The sequence below is a fragment of the Mirounga angustirostris genome, unplaced genomic scaffold, assembly GCF_029215605.1.
Source record: "Mirounga angustirostris isolate CCGP_5_RB_7025 unplaced genomic scaffold, mMirAng1.0.hap1 SCAF_11, whole genome shotgun sequence".
Classification (NCBI taxonomy): domain Eukaryota; kingdom Metazoa; phylum Chordata; class Mammalia; order Carnivora; family Phocidae; genus Mirounga; species Mirounga angustirostris.
The window spans coordinates 123094339-123119049 of NW_026991719.1; the positions used below are offsets into that span (position 1 = coordinate 123094339).

Consider the following 24711-nt stretch of genomic DNA (forward strand, 5'->3'; position numbering starts at 1 on the left):
ACAGAAGGGACTTCTGTTTCTCAGCTGTAGGGGAGGAGGGTTGGTACAGATAAAGCAACATTTGTGGAGGGGTGTGGTAGCAGGATCATGGCTCCCCAGAGATGTTCACGTCCTAATCTCCAGAACCTGGGAATATGTGAGGTGCCATAGAAAAGGGAAATTAAGGCTGCAGCTAGAATTCACGGGGCTAATTAGATGGCCTTGAGTTGGGGAGATCATCCTGGATTATTGAGGTGGGTCCCCAAGCATCCTTAAAATTGGAAGAGGGCTCACCTCACCATTGCTGGCTTTGAAGATGGAGGAAGGGGCTGTGAGCCAAGGAATGTGGTGGCCTCCAGAAGCTGGAAAAGGCGAGGAAATGGATTCACCCCCAGAGCCTCCGGAAGGTATACAGCCGTACTGACACGTTGATTTTTGTCCGGTGTCAGACTTCTGACCTACGGAACTGCACGAGAATAAATGTACGTCGTTTGACCCGATTAATGTGTGGCAATTTGTTATAGCACCAGCAGGAAAAGAATACAAGGAGGATACAGAATCTGGGGAGAGGAGGAGGACCATGCCTGATTAATTCCATTTTCTTAAGCAACATCTGCAATATCAGAGGACTGTCAGCAAATTCAAAGTGGCCCAGAGCGAGGCGGAGGAAGATGAAAACGTTCCTGAGAAGCAGGCTCTGTGGTGTGTAGTCCAAATTGACTTCCCCGGTAATGGTCACAATCTCAGGCACCAGGCTTATGGCGCCCCCAGGTGCTTGACAGAAGCTAATGCAATACTCTAGAGGAACACATCTTCATCCTCAGCCTCTAGGAATTCTCACAAATCATTTTCCAAGGAACATGAACAGTTCGCAACAAAAAATAGCAAAGATAGAAAGCCCTCGGTGAAAACCAACGGAAAAGACAGATAGCAGGAGAGGACTTGTACGGGCTCGTGAAAGCCAACGGTGAGCCTCTCCAGCCATTCAGTATTCCATGATGTCAGGATAGTGGTCTGAAACTGGCCAGGGTGGAAGGATTTATACCACAGAAATCAGCAAATGCTACAAATCAGGGTGGTTGTTTGTTTTTTTTATTTCAGAGAGCTGATAATTAAAACTTTATCAGCACACCACTGGGTGCAGGTTATAAAATTACTGTACGTATTATCTTTAAAGAAATAAAAATCAAAGTGACCTTGAGTTTAGGAGTGAGTGTTTGGATACAACACCAAAAGCACAACCTATGAAAGAAAAAAATTGATATGATGGACCACATTCGAATTAAAAACATCTGTTCTGTGAAACACACTGTTAAGAGAACGAGAAGACAAGGCACAGAGTGGGAGAAAATATTTGCAAAACACTTATCTGATGATATCTGATATCATTAGGTTTATAGGAAAATCAGGCGGGAAGTACAGAGAGTTCCTAGGCACGCTTCACAGAGGATAAACCCACCCTCCACTGGCTGGAGTCCACTGGGGCAGGGGAGCGACATGATCAAATGTGAGCCACTGGGAGAGAAAGGGGTTGCCCTTCCCCTGCCGGTGGGCCTCCTTTCCAGTGGGCCTCGCCTGCTAGCCTCCTGCAAAGCACAGCTTCCTCCGGGGCTTGGCTCGTGAACACGCAGCATCTTCCGTACTGGCCCCTGCATGTATTAAGCAGACCTTTTATTTTCGGTACTCTGATGCTTTGACAGCTGACCCTTCACAGGGTTATACAATTCCCAGAGACGGTGAGTATCTGTCTTGCAAACACGCTTTACAAATGTAAACCAACCGGTCCAGAGCCCTTATCCCCAACCACCTCCTTTGTCTAAAGGCTTTCACACTCCAGGCCCCTGTCCCCCTGCTGTCATCACCCCCAGGGCCAGGTACCAGGCAGCTACGGACAGCCTGGATGGCCCAGAGCTGGCTGAAATTACTCCAACCAGCCAATCCTCAGCCTGTTTGCCCTGCCTCGCCCCTCCCTTCCCTTAGAAACCACAATAAAGGCTCTTGCCCCTGGCCCCCCTCCCTGCCTCGTGACTGACCCTGGTGCTTTTCCGCGTGGCCTCGAGTGGCGTGGTATGTCCCCTCCTTTTGGGATCTGTGAATATAACAGTCTTTTCAGGGGCCATCATCTCTTTACTTACTAGTCAAACTCTTGTTACTCCAATCCCGTTAGCAGTTCTTCCTGTTGAACTCTCCCTGTTCAAGCGACCCCGTGGTTTCAGTCTCCTGATTAGTCCCTGACTGGTACAGCCTACTGGGTCCCATAATCATTTGGAATCATGTTTTCTTCATGGAATGTTTGACAGGGGAAGTTGTGGTTTTTGTTGCTGCTTTGCAATAGGGACCAAGCATCTGTTTCCAGAATGTCATACGAAGTAAAAAGGGGCTGAACAAAAGTGTAGAATTTCAGTGGGCGGCCATCTCCAGAATTAGAAACATTCCCAAACTGATTGCACATCATTATAAGGATGACTCGTACCTCTGCCACGCATGATTAACTAAAAGTTGAATTTTGGAATGCTCTTTATACGGCCGATCTTTGTAACAGGCCAGTGTCCTGTGCTCTGGAACTGAGTTTGAACAGTGTAGAAAATAATTACCACCATGAGAAAAAAACGTAACAGAGAATCTGTAGCTTTATGTTTTTGCCTTTTTATAGCCAATGTCCACAGCCGTTTAAAAAGAGAATTTCAGGAAACTTATAAAAATACACATAAGATAAAAATAAGCAAGTTCATCAGGGAAATGAGAACACAAAAGCAGGAACAATAGATGAGGTAAGCAGATAGAATTCAAGCTTCAAGATCTTAGACACTTACCAGAAGCGTGTCACATATGTGTTTCTAAAGTCTTCAGCCAAGCACAGATGACACAATTGGTTTTATAATTCACAGTGTCCCTCAGCTAAAAATTAAATCAGTTGTTCCAAGAAGAACAACTCTTCCTGGTACGGAAACCAGGGTGGCTTTCTCTCATTGTTCACCCAATCCACCGGATTTCCTCAAGTTCCATTTTGTCCCCCTCGAAAACGAGTAATCTCCGTATGGCCACAAAGCCTAGTACAATGTCAGACGCATACTAAGCACTCAATAATGTTTAAGGGAATGAATGTATACATTTCTACCAATTTCTATGAAAAACGCAAATGCTTCCGCCACAAGGTTCTTGGAAAGTAATAACGCAATGGCAAACGGCAAGAGATCCGAAGAGGCCTTGGAATTTGAATGCATTTTTGCAATTTCATTTCCAGGGCCCATGCCGGCTTGGAAATCCAGTGTTCTCCCCACTGACACATGAATGTCTGTCTTAGGTCAGGCAGGGATCTGAGCGCGCGTGACGCCCTGCAGAAGAGCTCTCAGGAGAAGGGGCTGGCAATCCTGCCGAGAAGGGGGTGCTGGGGCGCCCTTAGCAGCCGACATCCCCGCAGCCAGGGCCTGGGGGCCAAGCCGACCAAGTGAGTCTGCTTGGAGCTCAACGTGGTCCGCATAATGAAGGACAAGTGTTTATAGTTGTCATTAAATAATAATAGCTAATGTCACGCTCACCATGTGCCGCCCACTGGCCTAAGTGCTTTACATGTATTAAGATCCCTTGAATTGCCACAGCAAGACCAGGATGAGCTGTGTTAGCCGTGGTCGTGGCAGACGAGGAAACCGAGCACAGAGAAGTCACTCGCCCCAAGTTAGCCCCGTGCTGGCGGGTGGAGCCGGTTTTGAACCAAACCGCGGTGGCCAGGCCAGGCGTCTGTGCCAAAGCCTCAGAGTCTCGTCAAAGCAAAACACCGAAGAGTACCTTTCTCATCCCTAAATTAACACATCTCCCCTCCTCACTGTTCACTGCCTGTAAATTTCAGCCCCGAATGACAGCAAGCCAATGATCCATGCTATTTCAGAGTTGGGAAAAGAAATATAATATCTGATATTTTAGCTTATATTTGAAGATGGATAACTTTAGCATTCACACATTCATAACATTCACAACAGATTGTCAAACCCTCCACTGAAGGTCTTGTGAAGGCAGATCCGGCCCTTCTGCTCCCCAGTCTGCCCTGGGGCCTGAAAGCGCTGCGGTCATAGGTGGCAAAGAAATCACGTGCTTTTCTTCCCACTTGCCTGAGCCTCGTGGGGTAGTGTTCAGAATGAAAAGAACCCCTCCAAACTCTGCACAACGAACAGGTCAACGGAAGGCCTAACATTTGCTCTGGAAGCTGGAGGCTGATGTATAAAGTCCCTACTTGGCAACCACATGCTGCAACGAAACCCTTGTGTGCTTTGGTTTTGGTTTTGGTTTTGGTCTTTTTCATGCTATTGGTGCATGCCATCCAAAAGTCTGGGAGTAACTGGTTAGAACTTGGTGTCTCCCTTTCTTCCCCTCTGTGATGGTTCACTGTATGTATCAATTTGACTGGGCCACAGGATGTCCAGATATCTGCTTTAACACTATTTCTGAATGTGTCTGTGAGGGTGTTTCTGGAGGAGACTAACAGTTGAATGGCCAGACTGAGTAAAGAAGATGGCCCTCCCCTCGGCGTGTGGGCACCTGCCAATCCACTGAGGGCCCGAATAGAACAAAATGGCTAAGACGAAACTCCTCCTGGGCGCCTGGGTGGCTCAGTTGGTTAAGCGACTGCCTTCGGCTCAGGTCATGATCCTGGAGTCCCGGGATCGAGTCCCGCATTGGGCTCCCTGCTCGGCAGGAGTCTGCTTCTCCCTCTAACCCTTCCCCCTCTCATGTGCTCTCTCTCATTCTCTCTCTCAAATAAATAAATAAAATCTTAAAAAAAAAAAAAAAGAAAAAGAAACTCCTCCTGCCTGACCCGTGAGCTGAGACATCCCTCTTCTGCCTCAGTGCTCCTTGTTCCCCAGCCTGCAGATGGCAGATCTGGGACTTCTCAGCCTCCAGAATCGCGTGACCCAATTCCTCATAATAAATCTCATTATACAGACAGAGAGAGATTCTGTCTCTTTGGAGAACCCGACTACATGCTGTAGCCATTTCTCAACCCAATTGTCCCCCTAAAGTGCTCTCATCAATTCCACACCATCTTCACTGCCAAATCCAGGGGGACACCTCTCTGCCCCATCTGACCAGTGTCTCGGCACCACTTGACACTCTAGATCATTCCTTCCCACTTAAAACTCTGTTCTCTTCACCCCCAGGATGCCTCTACCTTGGCTCTTTCCCTGGTCTCTGAAGATGACTTTCTCTCTTCCTTTGGATTCCATGATAATCTCATCTGCTGGACCTTGTCCTGACTGCTTCAGTGTGGCTGCCTTAAGGGGGATTTATGGAGTGAGGCAGAAAGCATGTCTCTGAAACATGCTCGGCAGGTTGAGGCCAGTGGAGTCGCCTGAGCTTTGGAAGTGTGGGGTCTCTGAGTAGCAGTTGACATGGGAAGGAGAGCTTTTGTAGAGCACCTGACGTGAGACTGAGGACATTTCATGTCAATATCAAAGAATGAGTGGTGGTAGAGATCACGGGGCACAGAGCCAAAGCCTCCCAAACCACCCTTCAGCCCTGTCTGTAATTTTAAACTGATGGCTCAGGCCTTCTGGATAAATTTGGAGGCACAACTAAGTAATCTGTGGCATTTCCTAATGCAGCTGATGGAGGCACAGGAATTAATAACTCCACTCATCTAGCTGTACTTACTTCAAGTGTCATTGAGAACATCAACCTCACAAAGGGACCTTCGGACTGTGTTGGCTCATTTTATGCGTCAAGTTGGGTAGGCCATAGTGCAGAGGTGTTTAGTCAAACACTAATCTAGATATTTCTGTGAAAGTATTTTGTTTATGTGATTAACATTTAAATCAGCAGACTCTGAGTAAAGCAGATTGCCCTCCAAATGTGGGTGGGCCTCATCCAATTAGTTGAAGGTCTTAAGAGCAAAGACTGAGGTCCCCTCAAAAAGGAAGGAACTCTACTCCAGACTCTGACTTCAGACTCAGGTCAGGACTGCTACGTGCTGGAATTTCCAGTCTGCTGGCTGACCTGCAAACTTGTTCACAATTGTGTGAGCCAATTCCTTAAACAAAATCCCCCTTTGTCTTTCTCTCTTTCTGTCTGTACCCACAGACACCCTCTATGGGTTCTGTTTCTCTGGAGAACCCTGACCTGGTATCCTTGGTAGACATTCTGGTCCCCCCATTTTGTCTGTGCCTTAATCCCTGAACCTGTGAATATGTTATGTTACATGGCAAAGGGGGGAATTTGCAGATATAATTAAGTGACTTTAGGCTGGGGGGAGTATCCTGTATCATTCAGGTGGGTCCTATTTAATCACATGAGTCCTTAAAAGCAGAGAACTTTCTCTGGCCAGCAGCAAAAGAGATGCTTCAGGAGGGGAAGCCAGAGAGATCAAAGAATAAGAGGGGCTCGACCCACCACTGCTGGAAGGGGGCCACATGGAAAGCACAAAAAGGAATGAAGGCAGCCTGTGGGAGCTGAATGAGCTGGATTCTTCCCCAGAGCCTCCAGAAAAGAGCCCAGCCCTGCCAACACCTTGATTTCAACTTTGTGATACCCTAAGCAGAGGACCCAATTGAGCCCACCGGGACTTTTGACCTACAGAAACTTCGAGAAAGTAGATGTGTGTGGTTTAAGCTGCTAAGTTTGTGGTAATTTCTTATGGCAGCAATAGAAAATGAATTCAGTGCCTAATACTGTGTTGAGAAAAGTCTTGAAACATATGTGTAGACAAGCCAACATTTTTAAATGTGGCTAGATGGTGCTTCTGGAATGAATGAGGTTAATGCTGGACTTGTTACAAACCTGGATCCGAGGCAGCAATGTTTTGCAAGGACACACAGAACCTAAGTCCATCTGTTGCCACATTTATCAGGAATTGCTTTGGGCTAAACAGCACAATAATAGACACAAAAACGAACACCACGAACTGAACACACTCCCAGGGCCGGAGCCACAGACAGCACCAGGCTTTGCTTTATGATGCGGACGGCCTCTACTGTTGCCTACAAAGACTGGATCCAAATCTTACTGTTTTAAGCTGCCATTAGGACCCCTCCAAACAACAGGACCATTTCTCTGCAGGGGCACTCATGTGTTGTCCCACAGAAGATGAGATTTGCTCATTCCTATAGCAAAATGATCTTTTTGAGAAACTCATTTGATAAGGAATCCTCAGGCCCACTTTCATTTGCTTGATTCCTTTTCCAGAAATGAAAGTGGTAGCCTCATCCATAGTTACCACATTGTGGAGCTGAGGATTAAATTTCAAAGAGTTTCTCTGTTTTCAAACTTTATGAAAATGTACCAACTCTTTTGTTACCTCTCTCTCTTGAGCTCTAGACCCCTGTGACCAACAGTCTATTGGACATCTCCACCTGGATAACCCATCGGCACCTGTCAAGGCCATGTGCATCATTGTGCAGGTCGTGTAGGGCACAAGGGGGTCACACCCAAGGGGGACCATGCATGGACTCCTGGCTGCATGTGGAAGGAAACTGATGGGGCTCAAAACACCACTTTATTTCTCAAAAATCTGTGGTTTAACAGAATGAGTCTCCAGCTTCACCGGATGTTGGCTGGACCGCTGGGATGGCTAGAAGGCCTGAAATGTCCTCACTCACATGGTTGGCAGCTCGTGCTGGCTGCTGGCTGGGGAACTCAGCTGGGGCTGTTGGCTGGGAGCCTTGGTTCTCTTCCACATGGGCCTTTCTGTGTGGCTGGTTGGGTTTCCTCACAGCGTGGCCGCCGAGTTCCAAGAAAGCATTCCCAGAATCCGGGGCAGAAGTTGCAGCTCCCTGAAGGCCAAGCCCTGGAAGTTACATAGCATCCCTTCTGCCATGTTCTTTTGGTCCAAAGAGGTTATGGGAGGGGACATAGATTCTACCTTCTGATATAGGCGTGGCAAGGTCACGTTGCAAAAGAGCCTGTGGAATGGGGGCTATTATTGCAGCTGTCTTCGGAGACGCAGTCTACCACACGAGGAACTGTACAATAGCATTTCTCCAAGTGCGCTGAGCCCCGCCTGTACCAGAATCCGGCACAGAGTGCGAACTTCCTGAAGTCTAACATAACAGATGCTCCATGTCTTGGCCCTGTTGGCCTCTAGTTGACCTTCTCACTCGCCTTGTCTGACTTTATGCTCCAGCCATAGGAGAGCTCTTAGAGTTCACTTGCACATAATCTGTTTAACCAGCTCCACACCATTGTCCATAACTGTTCCTTCTGCCTTCAACGACTTGAAGAGTCAGCTTTGCGTGTACTTTCCTCGGAAGCCTTCCTAACCCCTCTCCTCCCACAGCCCTGTGGGCTTTGCTGCCACCATGGCACTCACCAGCAGGTAATGTCACTTGACTGTGAACTTCTTAGGCAGCAATATGTCTGATTGCTTCTCTGTCCCAGAAGTCCTATGTTTGCTTAATGGAATTGAAAGTCTAACAGTGTCACAGTGAATTCCTCAATGGCCTAATCCTCCTTGAAGAATACAGTACTGAACATGTTTAAAATTTCACCATTTTCTTTCTGACACATCTCAGGGCAGCTAGGATGCTTGCATACAGTTCTGGAGGCTGGAAAGTCCAAGACTGAGGTTCAGTTCCTGGTGAGAGCCCTCTTCCTGGCTCATCCACAGCTGTCTCTTACTGTGTCCTCGGGCCTTTCCACAGTGCTTGCTCACGGAGAGAGTGAGACCAAGCTCTCTGGTATCTCTTCTTATGAGAGCAATAATCTCATCATGCCAGGGCCCCATCTTTATGACCTAATCACCCCCAAAGGCCTCATCTCCAAATACCATCAGTTGAGGGTTAGGGCTTCAACATAATGCATGGGGTTTGTGTGTGTGGACAGAGACATTCAGTCTGTAACAGTGGATTAAACATTTAAAACCAGAGCCTGTAGGAGATGAGTCTCCCAGGGTGTCTGGAGATCTTCCTATTCTTCCTCCCAGCCTCCTCACCTTGTCACCCTTTCACCCCAGGCCCACCCCCTCTTGGGTGTACGATGGCTGTGGGGCTTCCGGGCATCACATCCTCATCCTCAAGGTTCAGTTCTAAGTTATTAAGCTGGTAAAGCAGGATGGGTCTGAGATGGGAATGGGCATCTCCCCGTCTACAGGTCTGCTTTTTTTTTTTAATCAGGGTCATAGCTCTGCTGTCTGTACCCAGGCAAATCACAACAAAGGGCTTAGTCATGATTGCCATCCCCACCCCTAACAAAATCAGGGGTGAGTTGAGAGGGGATGAGCCTTTATCATCAGATATTGGCTGGATTTCCATAGCAACAGAAGTTATATGTTACTCTTAATATAAACCAGGGGCGGAAGTTCCGAGGGCGGCATCAGAACACTCGGTGGCCCCACAGATGGCGGGGAGGTGGGTTTGTGGGAGGGAGGAAAGAATGGCGTGGGGAGAAGTTGCTAAAATGTCTGCAGTTGCTCGTGCTTTGAGACCACAAGACCATGGACGCCCAGGGGCCTGGGCTGCCCTCACCTCAAAACTTCCCTGGGAAGGAAAACCGAGGGGAAGCGAATCGTTTTCAATTCCCGAATGTCCCCCAACTTTTTTGCAGCCCGGCACCTCCCTGGCCACTCGGGCGCGTTCCCGCGCGCAGCCGGGGACACGGGCCGTCGCGGGCTCCCGGCGCCGGCGGCTTGGGCCCAGGTGGGGCTCCGCGGACGGGGGCGCGGCCAAGCCCGCGCGCCGCTCCCCGCCCCCGGCCCCGCGCGCGGCCTTGTGGGTAGCGCGGGGCCGCCAGGTGACAGCTAATGGCGGCGGCCGCCTGAGCCGGCGGGCGGCGCGAGGCGGCGCGGCACGGCGCGGGGCGGGCCCTTCCGGGCGCCGCTCCCCTCTCGCTGCGGCTTACCCGCGGTGGCGGGCCGGGCGCGCCATGGACAGGCCGGCGGCGGCGGCGGCGGCGGCGGCGGCGGCGGCGGCGGCGGCGGCGGCTGGCAGCGAGGGCGGCGGGGGCCCGGGCCCGGGCCCGGCGGGCGGCAGGAGGCCCCCTTGGGGCGCTGGGGGCCCCGCCGCCGGCTCCCGGCAGCCCAGCGTGGAGACTCTGGACAGGTAAGCGGGACCCGGGCCGCCGCGGTCCCCGCGCCCCGACCGCCGAAGGCGTCGCGCGTCGCGCCGGCCAAGGCCGGGCGTGCCCCCCCTCCGTGCCCTGCCGGGTACCCCCGCCCCCCGCACGCGCTCCCCGAGACCCCGGACCCTGCCCCCACCTCCCGGGCCGCGCACCTGGCTCACTTCCGCCTCGCGGGCTGGGGCTCCCTGCGCCCCTGAGGGGCTTCGCAGCTGTCAAATCTTCTCAGCGCGTCTTCCCGCCGCACCTTGGAAGGCGCCTCGCTGGCCTTGCCGCGGCCACGGAGCCTTTGGGAGGAAATTTCAGCCGGACTCCCCTCTTTTACCGTGGCCTTCCCTCCCGGGGTTGGAAGACCAAAATCCCGCCGCCGCTGCTGCTTGGGGGTCTTTGATGTTGGGGTTGGAAGTGGGGACTGGAGGACGCAACCCCGTGGGTGTTGCAGCCGGTGCAGACGGAGGCAAAGTTACCCTGATTTGGAAAGCTGGGATGGAAAACTTCCAAACTGCTCCTGATGCAAGAACACACAATCGTTTATTTCAGTCTTTCACACTTTGAAGGAACCCGGTTCATTGTTTTCGTGAACACATAAGCCTACTGCTGCTTCTTAGGCAGTTGCAGAGCCAGTATAAATCAGAAGTAGAAACCGACCATGTCCAACTGGAAGGGCCACCCTAAGGCTCCGAGGATAAGCGATGGGTTGGTTATCCCGTAGCCTGGACTATCCAGTTTTCCCACGTCTTGGCTATTTCGCTGACACGAGAGTGCAGTTAGGCAAGAGAGTGTTGTAAGGCAGTTTGGTCAGTTTCAGATGCTCATTCTTGCCTGTGTTAGTCATAACAGAGAGCTGAACTTTTGGGAGTTTCCCGAAGCATAGGAACAACAAGAAACACTCCTTTTGTTTCTATCTCAGTGTCATTACAATGTATTTTTGCGAATTAATCACCCAAGTGGTCGGCTTCACTGAGAACTAATCACAGCTAAGATAGTACTTGGAATGGTCAGGATTCCACCCATTTGTAGATAATTCTACAATGTGCGGGGGCTAGGAGAGTTAGAGAATAATACAAGATGGCTTTTGCTCTCTGGCTTACCATCTAGTGAAGAATACGAACAAACCAGCAATTTAAATCGAATGTGCTGAGTGCTAGGGTAGAGGTACACACAGAAGTACTCTGGATGGGGCGTGCATGGGAATCATCTGAGAAGCTTTTTAAGTACTCCAGGTGACCAGGCCCCACTCCTAAGGCTTCTGATTCAGGAGGTTCGGGGTGAGGGCCAGGAGGTAGTATTTTTCAAGAAACCTCTGCAGACTTACTTGTGATCCACTGCGCTGTGAGCACATGGACGTGGGGTGCTTGATTTGTTTTTAGTGGGGGGTGGGGGGGGATTACGGGCAGTTAAGGGAAGGAGGCCTTCTGAGGAAGCTGACTTTTGAATTGAATGGGGAGGAATGAGAAGTTAGCCAGGGGACAGGGTGGGGAGGACTTTTTGGCCACGGGAGTGGAATGTGCAGTGGCGCAGGCCGTGCAGGCAATGCTGGACGTGGGGAACTGGTAAGACAGAAGATGTGTGGGAGGCAGGGGCCAGATCTCGAAGGGGCTTGGGTGCCTTCCTAGGGAATTGTGCCTTTATCTTCTGTGCCATGCTTCTCGGGGCATGGTTCTGTGTAACCTGCGTAGGAATCACCTCCAGTGCTGGATCCAAGTGCAGATTCTTGGGTCCCACCCTAAGTCTAGTCTGTCCCCCACTGGGGTAGAGCCTGGAATTCTGCACTTTTAACAACTACCTGTAGCTACAAGTAGGTTGGGCCAGGTGGTCTCTTTTGCCCAGGATGGTGCTGGTTTACTGGTGGACCCGGTGCATCCTCGGTCAACTCACAGTAGTGTCTTGGTTTGGATGGGAAATTATATGGTCACCCTAGCTATAGGGACCACAAAAGGATTTCCATCAGGTGAGCTACAGGATGGGATTGATGTTTGAGAACATTTGTTCTGCGGTGGTGTGGTGAATGGACTGGAGGCGGGGAGTCTTACTGAGTAGGTTATGGAAATGCTGATCACTTGCTTATTTATATATGAGTGCCTGCTCTGTGTCAGGCACTGTGGGGGACCCGAGGATTTGGCAGGGAACGGACACACACAAATCACTGCCCGGGGGGAGAGTATGCTTGGTGACAGAGGTAGACAAAAAACAAGTAAACTGTATTCTCTGCTAGATGGTGACGGGTGCTAGGGAAAAAGTAAGTTGGGAGGGGGCTATGAGGTGTTGGGGGCCTGCAGTTTGGGGGATGAATTGGAATTTTACATAGGATGGTCAGGGAAAGCCTGGCTGAGAAAGGTGACATTCGAGTACTGCCCCTAAAGAAGGGAGGGATCCAGTCATACAGATATTGAGGGTGACAGCATTCCAGGCAGGGGCCTGTGCACCCCGGGTGGGAGTGTGCAAAGTGTGCAAGGATCAGCAAGGAGACCAGTGTCACTAGTGGGGAGGGAGCTAGGGAGAGAGGAGTAAGGGTTGAGGTCAGAGAGGTCACGGGGGCAGATGGTGGAGAGTCATGGGGAGCCACTGGGGCTTTTGGAGCAGACGAGTGGCATACTCTGGTGTAGATTTCAGTAAGCTCCCTGTAGCTGCTCTGTGGACAACAGACTGCAAGTGGCAGGGTTGAAGCAGAGAGACTAGCAGGTGGGAGACTATTGCAGTCATCCAAATGAGAGAGGACGGTGGCCTAGACAGAGCAGTTGGGCAGAGGAAGGGAGAAGGGGTCAGACTGTAGATATAATTTGAAGAAAACCTGCAGGGTAAGGCCAGTACTTTTTGAGGACGATTGGTTGTTGGGTAGGAGAGAAGAATCAAGATGCCAGGATTTTTGGCTTGTGGGAAAATGGTGTTGCCGAGATGAAGAAGCCTCTGAATGGAACATGGTTAGGAAATTAGCAGGCTCTCAGCTTCAGACATATCAGTTCTGAGATGCTAGTTGTATATCCCAGAGCAGAGGTCAAAGAGGCAGTTGGTTTATATGGGCCTGGAGTTCAGGGGTGTTGTCTGGGCTGGAGACCTAAATTTGGGAGTCACTGGCCTCGAGATGGGGCCTGAATTCAGGAGGCAGGAGGAGAACACAGAAGAATGATGGGTGTCTGGAAAAGGGAGTTGCATTAGGAACTGAGCAAGGTGCATTCTCAGGATACTAGCCAATAAGAGTGATGTGGCTTGGTGAGCATTCAGATGTGAGAGTGAAATGAAGCGGGGGGCGGGCTCCAAGGTCCACCCCAGCTTTTGCGCATGGTGTACCTGGGTAACTGGCTGTGCTCTTCCCTGACCTAGGAAACACAGGGGTGGGGGAGTGGGTTGCAGGCTGAGCCCCCAGTGCCGGTTTCGACAGGTCGAGTTGGCAAGGTCTCAGGACCAACTAGTACAGATGTCTCCTTGGATCGTGGGGCATTCAGATCAGGAGAATCTAGGTTGGAGAAACAAAGCTGGCCTCCTCCAGACTGCAGGTGGTTCTTAATACCAGGAGGGTGGCGGGAGATTGCACAGGGGGAACCTGGCCTGCCTTCTGTGATCTGTCATCGTGACAGGCTCTGATTCCTACTCTTCTTTGAAGAGTGACCCCTAGAGTAGAATCTGGCTCTCCAGGCGAGGTTCAGCCGTGCCCCACGGACTGAGGAGCCCTCCCTTCTCTCCTGAGTACCGTACTTCATGACGACAAAGCTGCGGTCCTGCAAGAGGATGTGGCTTGCTCAAGGTCACAGAGCTAGCTGGTAACAGAAACAGGACTTGCATCCAAGCCTCCTGTCTACCAGCCCACTATACCATGCTGTTTGTGACTGTGTTGGCCAGGACACTTCTGGGTGCAAGTGACAAAAAACACAACTCATTCTAGCTTAAGCCAAAAAGGAAATGTCTTGGCACACATGACTGCTGCAGACGAGGAAAGATGGCCACGAGCACGTTTGGAGCCAGAGTTGCACACAGCATTGTCGGGGCTCCTCATCTCTTGTTTTTTCTTGTCCCATTCTTTATCTCTGTGGGTTCCTCAAGGTGGTGGGGGGTGGGGAGTGGCCTGCGGCAGTGCTGGGGGTGGGTCTACGCAGCTTGGGATCCAAGAGGAAAGCCTGGGACTGGCCTGGTCCAGGTCACTCCCCTGCAGGTGGGCTCAGGAGGAGCGAGGTATCCGTCCCGCTCTGTTCCCCCGCCAGAATCCTGTGAAGTGGGGAAGGACAGTTCCCCCCAGTAGAGAAGTGCCCTCATCAGAAGAAGGAGGAAGGGATGCTGGGCAGATGGTAACAACAGTGGGTGACCAGGCAGGTTCCTACTGTTAGATTTGCAATCGGGGGTGGGTGCTGGCAGGGAAGAAGGCAGTGTGACAAGAAAAGTATGATATAGCCAGCAATAAAGGGGACTTAGCCTTTAAAAAAGAAACTAAAATCCCTCCCCTTTCCCTCTTTTCCTCTCAGTTAGAAATTGTAGTAAATAGATTTATGACATATGATAGGAATGCCCATATGACATATGATAGGAATGTCTGCTCATTCAGGGCATGTTTTTTACTTACGTTTTCAGCCCTGTGGCTCACCACTGGGCTATCTTGATCAGAGGCAGAAATTTAGATCACATCTAGTAGAGAACATCAAATATCTTCATTTTACTGTTTAGGTTATTTTACATACTGCCTAGAGATTCCACTTTTTTCAGTCTTTCCAATGTATGAGTGTGGATTTAATTAGTGATGAGATTTTTATAGGTCTGGAACATTCTTTACAGTGAAAGCTACCTGCAGGGTAAACTTTAATGAGCATCTTTTGCCCTTTGCCTGATTCCTTCAGTACTTTGGTGAGGAGCCTGGCCCCTTGAGGGCGATCTTTAATTCCCTCACTGCCTAGTCTGCTTCTGTGTTCCTTTAGGTCAGGTGGGCACAGCCCGACCACTCACCGGTCATGTGACCTTGGTGGATGCTGGAGCCTCACTTTTCTCATCTGTAAGATGGGTCACTGTGAGGCTCAGGTGAGGCTGTGTGTGGAAATGTGGTGACATTTGAGAGCACCATGCAAGTGGAAGATGCCATTTTCCTTGCGGGACTGTGTTCTCGTCTAAGGCAGTTCTGTGACTGTTTTGCCTTCCCGTTCCGTGAGGTGGTCACTCTTGGTTGTGTCGTGTCCTGGACGGACAGCCTCAGTAGGGCTGGAGGCAGGCCCGTCACATTCTGATTGGGCGTGTCACCTCTGGTGCCTGTTTTCTCATCTCAGAAACATGTCGGCTAGTCCCTGATCTGCCGCCTTATCGCACTGTGGTTGTGAGGCTCTGATAATCATAACAGACCGGAGGAGCCTCTGTAAGTTGTCAGTGCACTTAGGGAAATGTAAGGTAGCGTTATTACTGCATGCGGGACATCATTTGTCTAGTCTGGTCTTTTTAAACTCACACAATCAACTGTTCCATTAAAAGTCTATTTGAAAAACATGCTATAAGATAAATATTTCACCTCAGAATTAATATTCCATGTACATTACATTAAGAATATTCACTCCATATAGTTAGTAAAATTCCATTAAATGAAACAGAATAACATGTTTAACTGTCTAATACCTAGACTCTTTAAAAAAAAAAATTGGTTGATTCATTTAAAATCAGCCTGGAACCTAATCTTACTTCCTGGTTGTCAGTCAGTATTTCAGTTCTTATATTAAATGTAAAGGTAACCAAATAGTCTAATGTAAGTTTGTTTTCTTAAAAAAAAAAAAAAAGAAATGTACATATATCCCTAGTCAGTGCTCATTTTTTTCACTGAGAGCTGACGTCTTAAAATATTTTAATCACACTATTTCTTTTAGTCCTACAGGATCACATGTTGAATGGTGTAAACAGCTTATAGCTGCTACAATTTCTAGTCAGATTTCAGGTTCAGTGACATCAGAAAATGTATCCAGAGACTACAAGGTAAGCAGCATTGAGTCCTTAATTCATTTTTAATGTACCAAGAAGCTTTGCATTTCTTTAAAGATTTTGTTTAGTTATTTTAGAGAGAGAGGGAGAGCGCACGTGGGGTGGGGGTGGGGGACAGGAGCAGAGGGGGAGGGAAGAGCAGAGGGAGAGGGAGAGGAAGGGGGAAAGAATGTGAAGCAGACTCCGTGCTGAGCATGGAGTCCATCGTGGGGTTCGATCCCACGACCCCAAGATCACGACCTGAGCAGAAGCCAAGAGTCGGCCACTTAGCCAACTGAGCCGCCCGGGCACACCAAGAAGCTTTGCATCTTTAATTTGAGTGAGACTTTGGCCCCTTGATGCTCAACAAACATTTGCTTGGGAACAAGGGTGAAAGATTTTCTGTTAGATCTGAACTTTAGAGGAGAATTTTTACCAGAATCTAGTATATGTACTCACGGTTTTGTAATTGAGAGGAAAATCTGTCTTTAGATTATGATCCTTTTTTAAAAAAATCCAGTTCCATTTTATTATTTATTATACTACATATTGTATTTTTACATTTTATTATAATAAATGCGTGTATTTTCTTTGATCATATCTTGAACTTCAAAAAATGTCTGATAGTATTTCCCAGCTTCACAATTTGTGTCTGTATTTAGGTACTACCTGTGGGTATTCAGCATTAACATGTGATACTACAATGCAAAAAGTTGCAGAACTCCAGAATATTGTATGGGCAGCCTCATTTTTTGGTCCTTAATTTGTATTCTCTGTTTATTCTGAAGTTGAGAATGATAAGCTCCTTGTCAGCAGAGACTGGGGCTCTTTTACTCACCACTGCTTCCCAGCACAGTCCTGGAATATTACAGGTGCTCAGTAAATACTTGTTGACTCAGTTAAAAAAATCACAAACTTATGCGCTCCATCTTTGTTAAGGCTAAGACTAACCTTGTTTTAATGTCAACAAACTATTAAACCGTGCTTACATTGCAGTAGTAGCATTTGCTTGAATTGAGGTTTCAGTTTATTATAGTTATCTGTGCCTGCTTGTAAAAGATAATTGATTTTCACAAGTATGGGCGAACTACATTTAGTATCCCAGACTACCCTCAGTCAACAGTCTCTCAAAATCATGGTCCTTGCCAGGCACCAAGTCTTACAAACGGTTCAAGAACTACAATAAAGATCCTAATTAATTTTTAATAGATGCTCCTTGCTTAAGGGCTCTGGCCTCCGTTCCTCTCCTCTCTATCTCATAACACACCAAGTGCAGAAACTGACTCAAGAGGCCAAATAATTGAAATTTGGCTATCATGCTGTACTTCATCCAAGCCATCCGATGCTGTTAATTAGGCCTACCAGAGGAAAGCAGGGCTTTGGATTATTAGAAATTGGATAATCTGCTCAGCCAGAAGAGTGGCAGTATGTCACTCTCAATAGGTTTCCCTGCTGTCTGGTTTTCATGTTTGTCCACGTAGGAGCAGCTGGGGTTCCTGGGGTTCCAAACCCAGCTGGGCAGATATGCCAGCTGCAGGTGGGAGGAGCATCTGCTGCATCACTGGTGCCCGAGCGGCTGGTGGCTGAGCAGCTGCCGACCCCACCAGTCCTAGGTGCCCTGTTGCCCCGTCTTAGCTGAGAAACTGCCCCGCTGAGTAGAGAGGCTCAAGAACCCATGTGAGCAGAGAATAGCTCTCAGGCCTTGGAATGATTTTCTTTCCAGACAATTAGGAGTTAACTGTAATGTTTTCATTTTGCTTGAATATTTGTTAGTGTTGTGTGGGTTCTAGAAAAGACTGAACGTTGACTATGTGCATAGCTTTCTAACCTCTACATTAATAGATCAGACTGAATCTGTGCTTTAACACGAAGCAATGACGTTTTTTTGATTTTAGTCTATTTACAAATTTTGTATAGCAGAATTAGCTCATGCTGGAATGGTTTAACAGATGGCATTCTGAAAAAAAAAAAAGGCTCTTCTATATTTTGTAAATTGAATTTTAGGTACCTACATCAGATCATAGCTAAAGCTTTTGATGAATGATTGTAAGAGAACATGTTTTCTAATCGTCTTTGTTATATTTGCCCTGTAGTCAGAGTTAAATTTATAATTCGGGAGTTTTTTCTTTAAGAAGAGAGTTTTTTTAAATAATAAAAGTGTAAAATGTTTCTAAACCACAAGGATACTTTTATATGCTACTTATAAAGTAGTTCTTAAAATCTGAGCCCCCAAGATGGGACTCTGGAATACCCCTGGCACGGGGACCATTGCATATGGTTTTTCCTGAAGGTCCAGACACAATTCCTTGAGGATCTAATTTGCAGGCATCAGTCAATAATATTTCAAATTACCTACTGTGCAGATATCTTATTTGAAACCCACACACAATATGGGGGTTAATTTATTATAGGTTAAGCTTGATGTCAGTAATTAAATGGGAGCAGGTGTTTATGGAGCCGAGCACTTGCATCTTGATTTGAAATGCGGATTGTTTTTTCCCTTGTAGGCTGCTGAGGGTGGTGTTACATCCTCCTCATCAACCCGCGAGCACGTATAGGGCTCTATGGTTTTCTAATACTTTTTTTGTTGGCTTTGTAATACTTTTTGACATATAATCCATTTCAGCCTTAAAACAACCAAAGGAGGTAGCTGTTATTATGATCATTTAACAGATGAGAGAACCAAGGCTCGGAGATGTCAGATGACTTGCTTAATATCACATAGTTAGACTTGGGGTTTTTCAGCAGGACAGCTATCCCACTGAAAAGCTAGAGTGCATTTAAAATTTTGTCCCCCTGCCCTGTCCACTGTAGGGTTTTCCCACATCAGCACTCCCCAGGGTGTCTGCAAAAATGTAGCTTCAGTGGTCCCCATTCCCCGCAGTGAGTCAGAATCTCTGTAGGTGTGGAACCAAGGGCCTCATATATTTCTTATGTATAATAAAATCTGAAACGCTAGCCTTCCTAGGTTTATAGCTTTTGAAATTGGTGATGGGACCATATGTTTCTGGTACATTCTTACAAATCAGAATAATTAGCAACTCAGGTTAGGTTTTTGAGAACAGTTGTTTTATTTATTCATATCATAAATTGACAAAAGGCTCAGGGTCAGATCACCCAAACTATGGTAAGATGATCACTTTTATCACATGAGATAAATTTAGATGGTATGTCTGTGGACGTATGTTCACAGTTATATAATTGTTTTAAATATGTGTTAGAAAAAGTAGCACATTGAACTTGTGTTTTAATGGATGTTATTGTATAGAGCTAGGCAAAGTATGAAAAAGGAGTTGATTTAAAGTCAATATAAATACTAATATTAGTATAGGCGGTGTAGAGAGAGAGCAAACCAAACTTGTAGAGATGGTATATGAAATGACAGAGATTTGGGAAACTTTGTCCCAGCTAAAAAGGTAAATAGCTATTATGTTGAATTGTGGATCAACTAAATTAATAAATGTATGCTTTAATAACAAGTCATCCTAAAGATTAGCCCGATCATTAAGACTACTAGAAATGTAATAAAATGTTTTGTTTGACCCCCTCCCCGCGCCCCACTACCGACTCAATTGCTTTTCACTTTTACTGGGCTAACAAAGAGTAAAAGTCTCTCTCTCTCGAGTTTATCAAAGATTTTAAGAACAGGATCTGAATGTAATGTTCCGTAGATTAGATGAAATAATATGGTTACAAGTTGTAACGAGACTTTTTAGGAGTCATTAGTAGAAGTGACCTCATCATCACTATCACCACCTCTGTTTCTCATCCCCTTGTCCATGTACACACAGTAGCTAGATCTCTTCTTTAAACATTCAAAAGAAAAAAGAGAAAATGGAGAGGTCCTGTACTAAGTGTAATCCTTTAACAAGTTAGTATGGTGAGTAAATTCTGGATCCTAAACAAACATTTCCAGAAGGGCTTTGGCAGGAAGTAAGATGCAATGTATGGGAGAGGCTTCATTATGCTTGAGCTAGGTTTTAGTTAATATTTCTTAAATTGAGTGCCAGTCTGTGTAAAAGGAAGCTCAAACATGATCTTTCAGAATCCATGGCCATAATCCACTGTTGATAACTTGGCCTCATGATCTATTTATTAAATCAGAGTTTGCAAATGCAGATGTCTACAAGCTAGGCAGACATGGGAGGGGGCAATGGAGAGCAGCATGTCCCCTTAAAAACAATTTAAAAAACACCCTCCTACTGCCTGTTTGAGCAATAGGCCTCCAGTTTGTAACCACTGCACTAGAAGAGTGCTATCCTATCTCCCAGGGTTACTTGTCAGGAAAAATTATTTCTTAAAAATGTCCAGATTTCATAAATCAAAGAAAGACAGATACCATACGATTTCACTCATATGTGGAGTTTAAGAAAACAGATGAACATAGGGGGAAAAAAGAGAGAGGCAAACCATAAAACAGACTCCTCACTCTAGAGAACACACTGAGGGTTGCTGAGGGAGGTGGGTGGAGGGATGGGTGAAATGGGTGATGGGGATGAAGGAGCGCACTTGTGATGGGCACCGGGTGTTGTATAGAAGGGATGAATCACTACATTCTACCCCTGAAACGAATATTACACTGTATGTTAACTAACTGGAATTTAAAAACTTAAAAAAAAATTGTCAAGATTTCGGCTTCTGCTTCTGGAAAGATGGAGCCAATGTACATTTTCCTATTCTTCATGCTAAGTACAACCCCAAACCCTGGACATCAGCTATAAAATAAACATAAGAGTGCCCTGAAAAGTAGAAGGCAGACTGGTCAGGGATCTCAGGACCCAAGGAATGACACGGTGGTGAGTCCCTGGGTTTAGTTGCTGCCACGTATGTCCCAGACTTGTTGCTGAAGAAGCCAGCAACCCAGAACTGCCAACAGGCATGGACAATAAAAGTCTACTCTCTCAAGCCGAAGGACCAGGAAAGGGACAGCCTAGCAAAAAGAAAACTTGTAGGCACTCCCCACTGTACTCTAGCCAAACACCACAGAAAAAGTTGTGGCCCCACACCCACCCTGCCAGCAAGGCCAAGTTGGGAGCCTAGATGTGCCCCCTCCCTTGCCAGGATCTAATGAGGCCCACCAAACCCGTGCGGTGGTGATGGTGTCGGAAGAAGCCTAGTGGAGACTCAGACTTTCCCGGCCGCCCGTTGGTAAGGAGGCTGCGCCCTCCGCTATGGCGTCGGCGGAGGCCGTGTCGGGGGCAGTAACAAGGTCTCCGTGCCACTGCCAGCCGGGGAGATATCCGTAGCAGCCTAGTGGGCAGCTGGAACTCTTTCCCCCACCCAGCAGTAACCAGGAATCCCCCTTCCCGTGGTGTCCATGGAGGCCGAGTGGGGAACCTGGACTTCTACCCCTACCTGACTGCAACAAGGCGGAAGCCCTGCTTCTGCTGCAGCAGTGCCCGAGAAAGCCTGCGAAGACAGAAGGTCTAAGTAAGATCCCTACTCTCATAACTAGTACTCAGAATGTTCAGATTGCCACTGAAAAGCACTCATCATACCATGAACCAGAAAGATCTCAAACTGTATGAAAAAAGAGAATCAATAGGTGACAGAACTGAGATGACAGATGTTAGAGTTCTGTGAAAATGATTTTAAAGAAGCCATCATCAAATTGCTTCAATAAACAATTACAAATATGCTTGAAACAATGAAAACAGAGGAAGTGAGAGAAAAGAAATAGGAAAGTTTCAGCAGAGAAATAGATAAAGAAGAACCAAATGGAAATTTTAAAACTGAAAAATATAGTAACCGAAATTAAAAAAAAAAAAAACCCTCAATGAATGGGTTCAATAGCAGAACAGAAAGAACAGAGAAAAGAATTGGACGGGTCTTAAGGGAATTAACACTGAGCCAAAACGCCACTCAGCAAAGGTCATATACTATATGATTCCATTTATGTAACAGTCTTCAAATAACAAAATTATAGTCACGAACAGATTACTGGTTGCCAGGGGCTAAGAAGGGGAGGGACGGTGAGGGAAGCTGATGTGGCTATAGAAGGGTGAAAGTAGGGGTCCTCCTGGTGATGAGATTGTTCTGCATCTTGATTGTATCAGTGTCCGTTTCCCCGGTGCTGACATTGCTCTATAGTTCTGTAATATGCTGCCATTGGGGAAATTGAATGACACGATACGTGGAATCTGTTATTTCTTACAACTGCATGTGAATCTACAATTATCCCAAAATTAAAATTTAATTTTTGAAAAGTCAAGATTTTTACAGACTGCTGAATGATTCTATATTGCGTGTAAAATAAATCTTGATTAATACATTTAAAACTCATGATATATCAGAAGTATTATTTAAATGAAACAAAGTTATGCTAGTAAAGATGGTAGAATTTAGTTAGTGAAAGGATATCAGCAGTTACCAGATCTCAGTTTACTAGTTGAGTTACAAATATCCTTTTCCTAAGTGGCAATTGGGGCCAGCTTGTTTCCTCAAGGGTGGAATTGAACATGAACAGCTCCTTCATCACCTTTCCTGGAGGGCTTCGGAGAGTGGAAAGTGACTGTTGCAGGCTAAAGTTTGACAAAGGGGGTCAGGCGAGATTCAGGTGTGGCTAGTTTCCCAAAGACCGGGGTTATATTTTGATGGCAAGTGAAGATTTGTCTTCACCTGCCCTGGGCCTCTGACTCTAGCCAGCCATTGACCACCAAGCTGGGTAGAATTCTGGTTATTAAGACACCAACAGCAAGAGCAATGATCTCCTGAGCCAACAGTTCACTCTTCAGAGCAGGGTACAAACCTCTTCTTTTTAACTCATTTTGTAGTGATCTGATAGCTACAGCAGAATTACTTTATTTGTAGGTTTCACGCCTGAAATAGAAAACAGTGGTATTTTTACTTCAGTATCACAGTGTTTTCTTGAAAAGAAGCCTCTTAGATGCATAAGTTCTAAACAGGTCACCTATAAAACAGACACTTATTTGACTTAAAATTGTCTAATGTGGCTTATCAAAAAGATCATAAACTTTGGATTCGGAGCACTTTGCCTTGAGTCCCAGTCCTGTAATTAACGAGCTGCCCAACAAGTTATTGAACCTTCTTGAGCTTCAGTGTCCTCATCTGCATAATGGGTGTTACAGCAGAGGTTTAATCTATTAAATAGGGCAGCCTATGCATGAAATGCACACGGTCCTTATTTACTGTATACTCTCAGTCTACATAAATGTGTATGTAGTACAAACCAATACTGGAGGAACACAGTCTCATCACTGAACACCCATGCACGTCCAGTCGTGATGTGAGCACCTGTCATGTGCAAGGGGCTGGGCTGCACGGAATTCCTAATAGGGGAAAGAGACACCAAAACAAAACATATAGTTCAAGTTGGACTGTGGTGAGGCTTGACATAGATGTGTAAACAAGATGTGGTGAGAGGAGTGAGGAGGGCAGAGCAGGACATTCTGGGCATTAAGCCTCGAGGGCCTTTGTCAACCTCCTTCAGAAGGGGCAAAGGTTCGGGGTGGGGAGGGGTGGCATATTGAGGGTAAGAACATGGGCACTAAAGCCAGCCAGCTTGGGTTTGAATTCCCACTCTGCTGTTGCTGGCTATGTGACGTTGGGTGAGTTACTCTACCTCCTGCTGCCTCGGTTCCCTCATCTGTCACAGGGGGATAACAGTATCTCCTTCCCAGTGGCTGGGAGGGTCAGGAGGGCTGAGATGACACGTGTGAAGCATCTAGCACAACCCCTTCAACACATCTGCTTGCTGGTATTTGTATCACTGGCACTGGCCGGGGGTGAAAACTTCCTGAAGTCTTTCCACACTGTTGGAGGTTTAGTGGTGTCAGCTATTACCTTATGAAGAATTAAGACAGGAGCCACACAGAGTTAGACCACGATAATTGATCAAAGCTGGCTTGGAGGGCCTGGCTTAGGTGTGAGGCCACGGGAGGCCCAGAGGCAGCCGTGGACACCTGCAGCCTCTTCCTCGGGGCGGGGCTCACACAGGCAGACTCGCCACCGCTCAGGGAGACCAGGCCGTGCCCTCCCGGTGCGCTGGTGCACAGATCCCAGAGTGCCCAGAGGGGCAAAGAAGAGCACACCGACCCCCTTACCAGGAGCAAGTGGTCAGCGGGAGCCCTCGCCTCTCTGGTGCGGAGTGCCCCAAAGGATGTCTTGAAAAGAACCTGAGAGCAGAGGAAGGGAGTTTTAACCCCAATGCAGACTTTTATACAAATTTAAATCTTGGTGCTTGTCTGGGAAAAAATTCACTGTTTTCCTCTCTGCTACTCGCACTACACATAGAACCATGCACTAGGGAATGAACATGCTCGGAGACGGGAGACCTTCTCTTTTGAGTTTGTATTGCCATCTGTGCCCCGTTTTGCGTTGTTTACTAACATAGGCATGTATTTTCTTGATTTTGTATAGCTTTCTCCAGGTGTCATTCACATTTAAAGTATACAACTTGATACATTTTGATAGGTACACACCTCTTAATCACCACAATTAAGAGGATAAACATACCCATTGCCCCCTCCTGCAAAAAAAAAAAAAAAAAAAAGCCAGGCTTAGGTTTTTTAGTTTAGTCTATATTTAGGAATTTATGGGCTTTAGGTCTCTGAGCTACTGTATCATCACTTAATTCAGAACCTTTTTTTACATGAGAGGGTATTTTAATGATGATACAATGATGTTTTTTGAAGTCAGTAGCCTTGCAGTCATATGATCTTATCTATCCTGAGTAAAACCTATAAAGCTGATAATTGGAACCTTCGCTGATTTTTTTTTTTTTTTTAATCTGTTTCCCATACAACATATGGTGGT

General features: G+C 47.1%; 1 protein-coding gene across 7 annotated transcripts in view; it reads left to right on the top strand.

Moving 5' to 3' along the window:
• Positions 1 to 9850: 9850 nt before the first annotated feature.
• Positions 9851 to 24711, top strand: part of MTMR1 (myotubularin related protein 1) — a 62105-nt gene continuing 47244 nt past the window's right edge. For 6 of the 7 annotated variants that reach the window (XM_054509488.2, XM_054509506.2, XM_045883688.3 and 3 more), the window contains exons 1-2: positions 9851 to 10001; positions 15846 to 15951. The gene's annotated coding sequence lies outside the window, so the exon portion shown is untranslated. The remainder of the gene's footprint in view (positions 10002 to 15845; positions 15952 to 24711) is intronic. The other variant, XM_045883690.3, reaches the window with a different exon arrangement.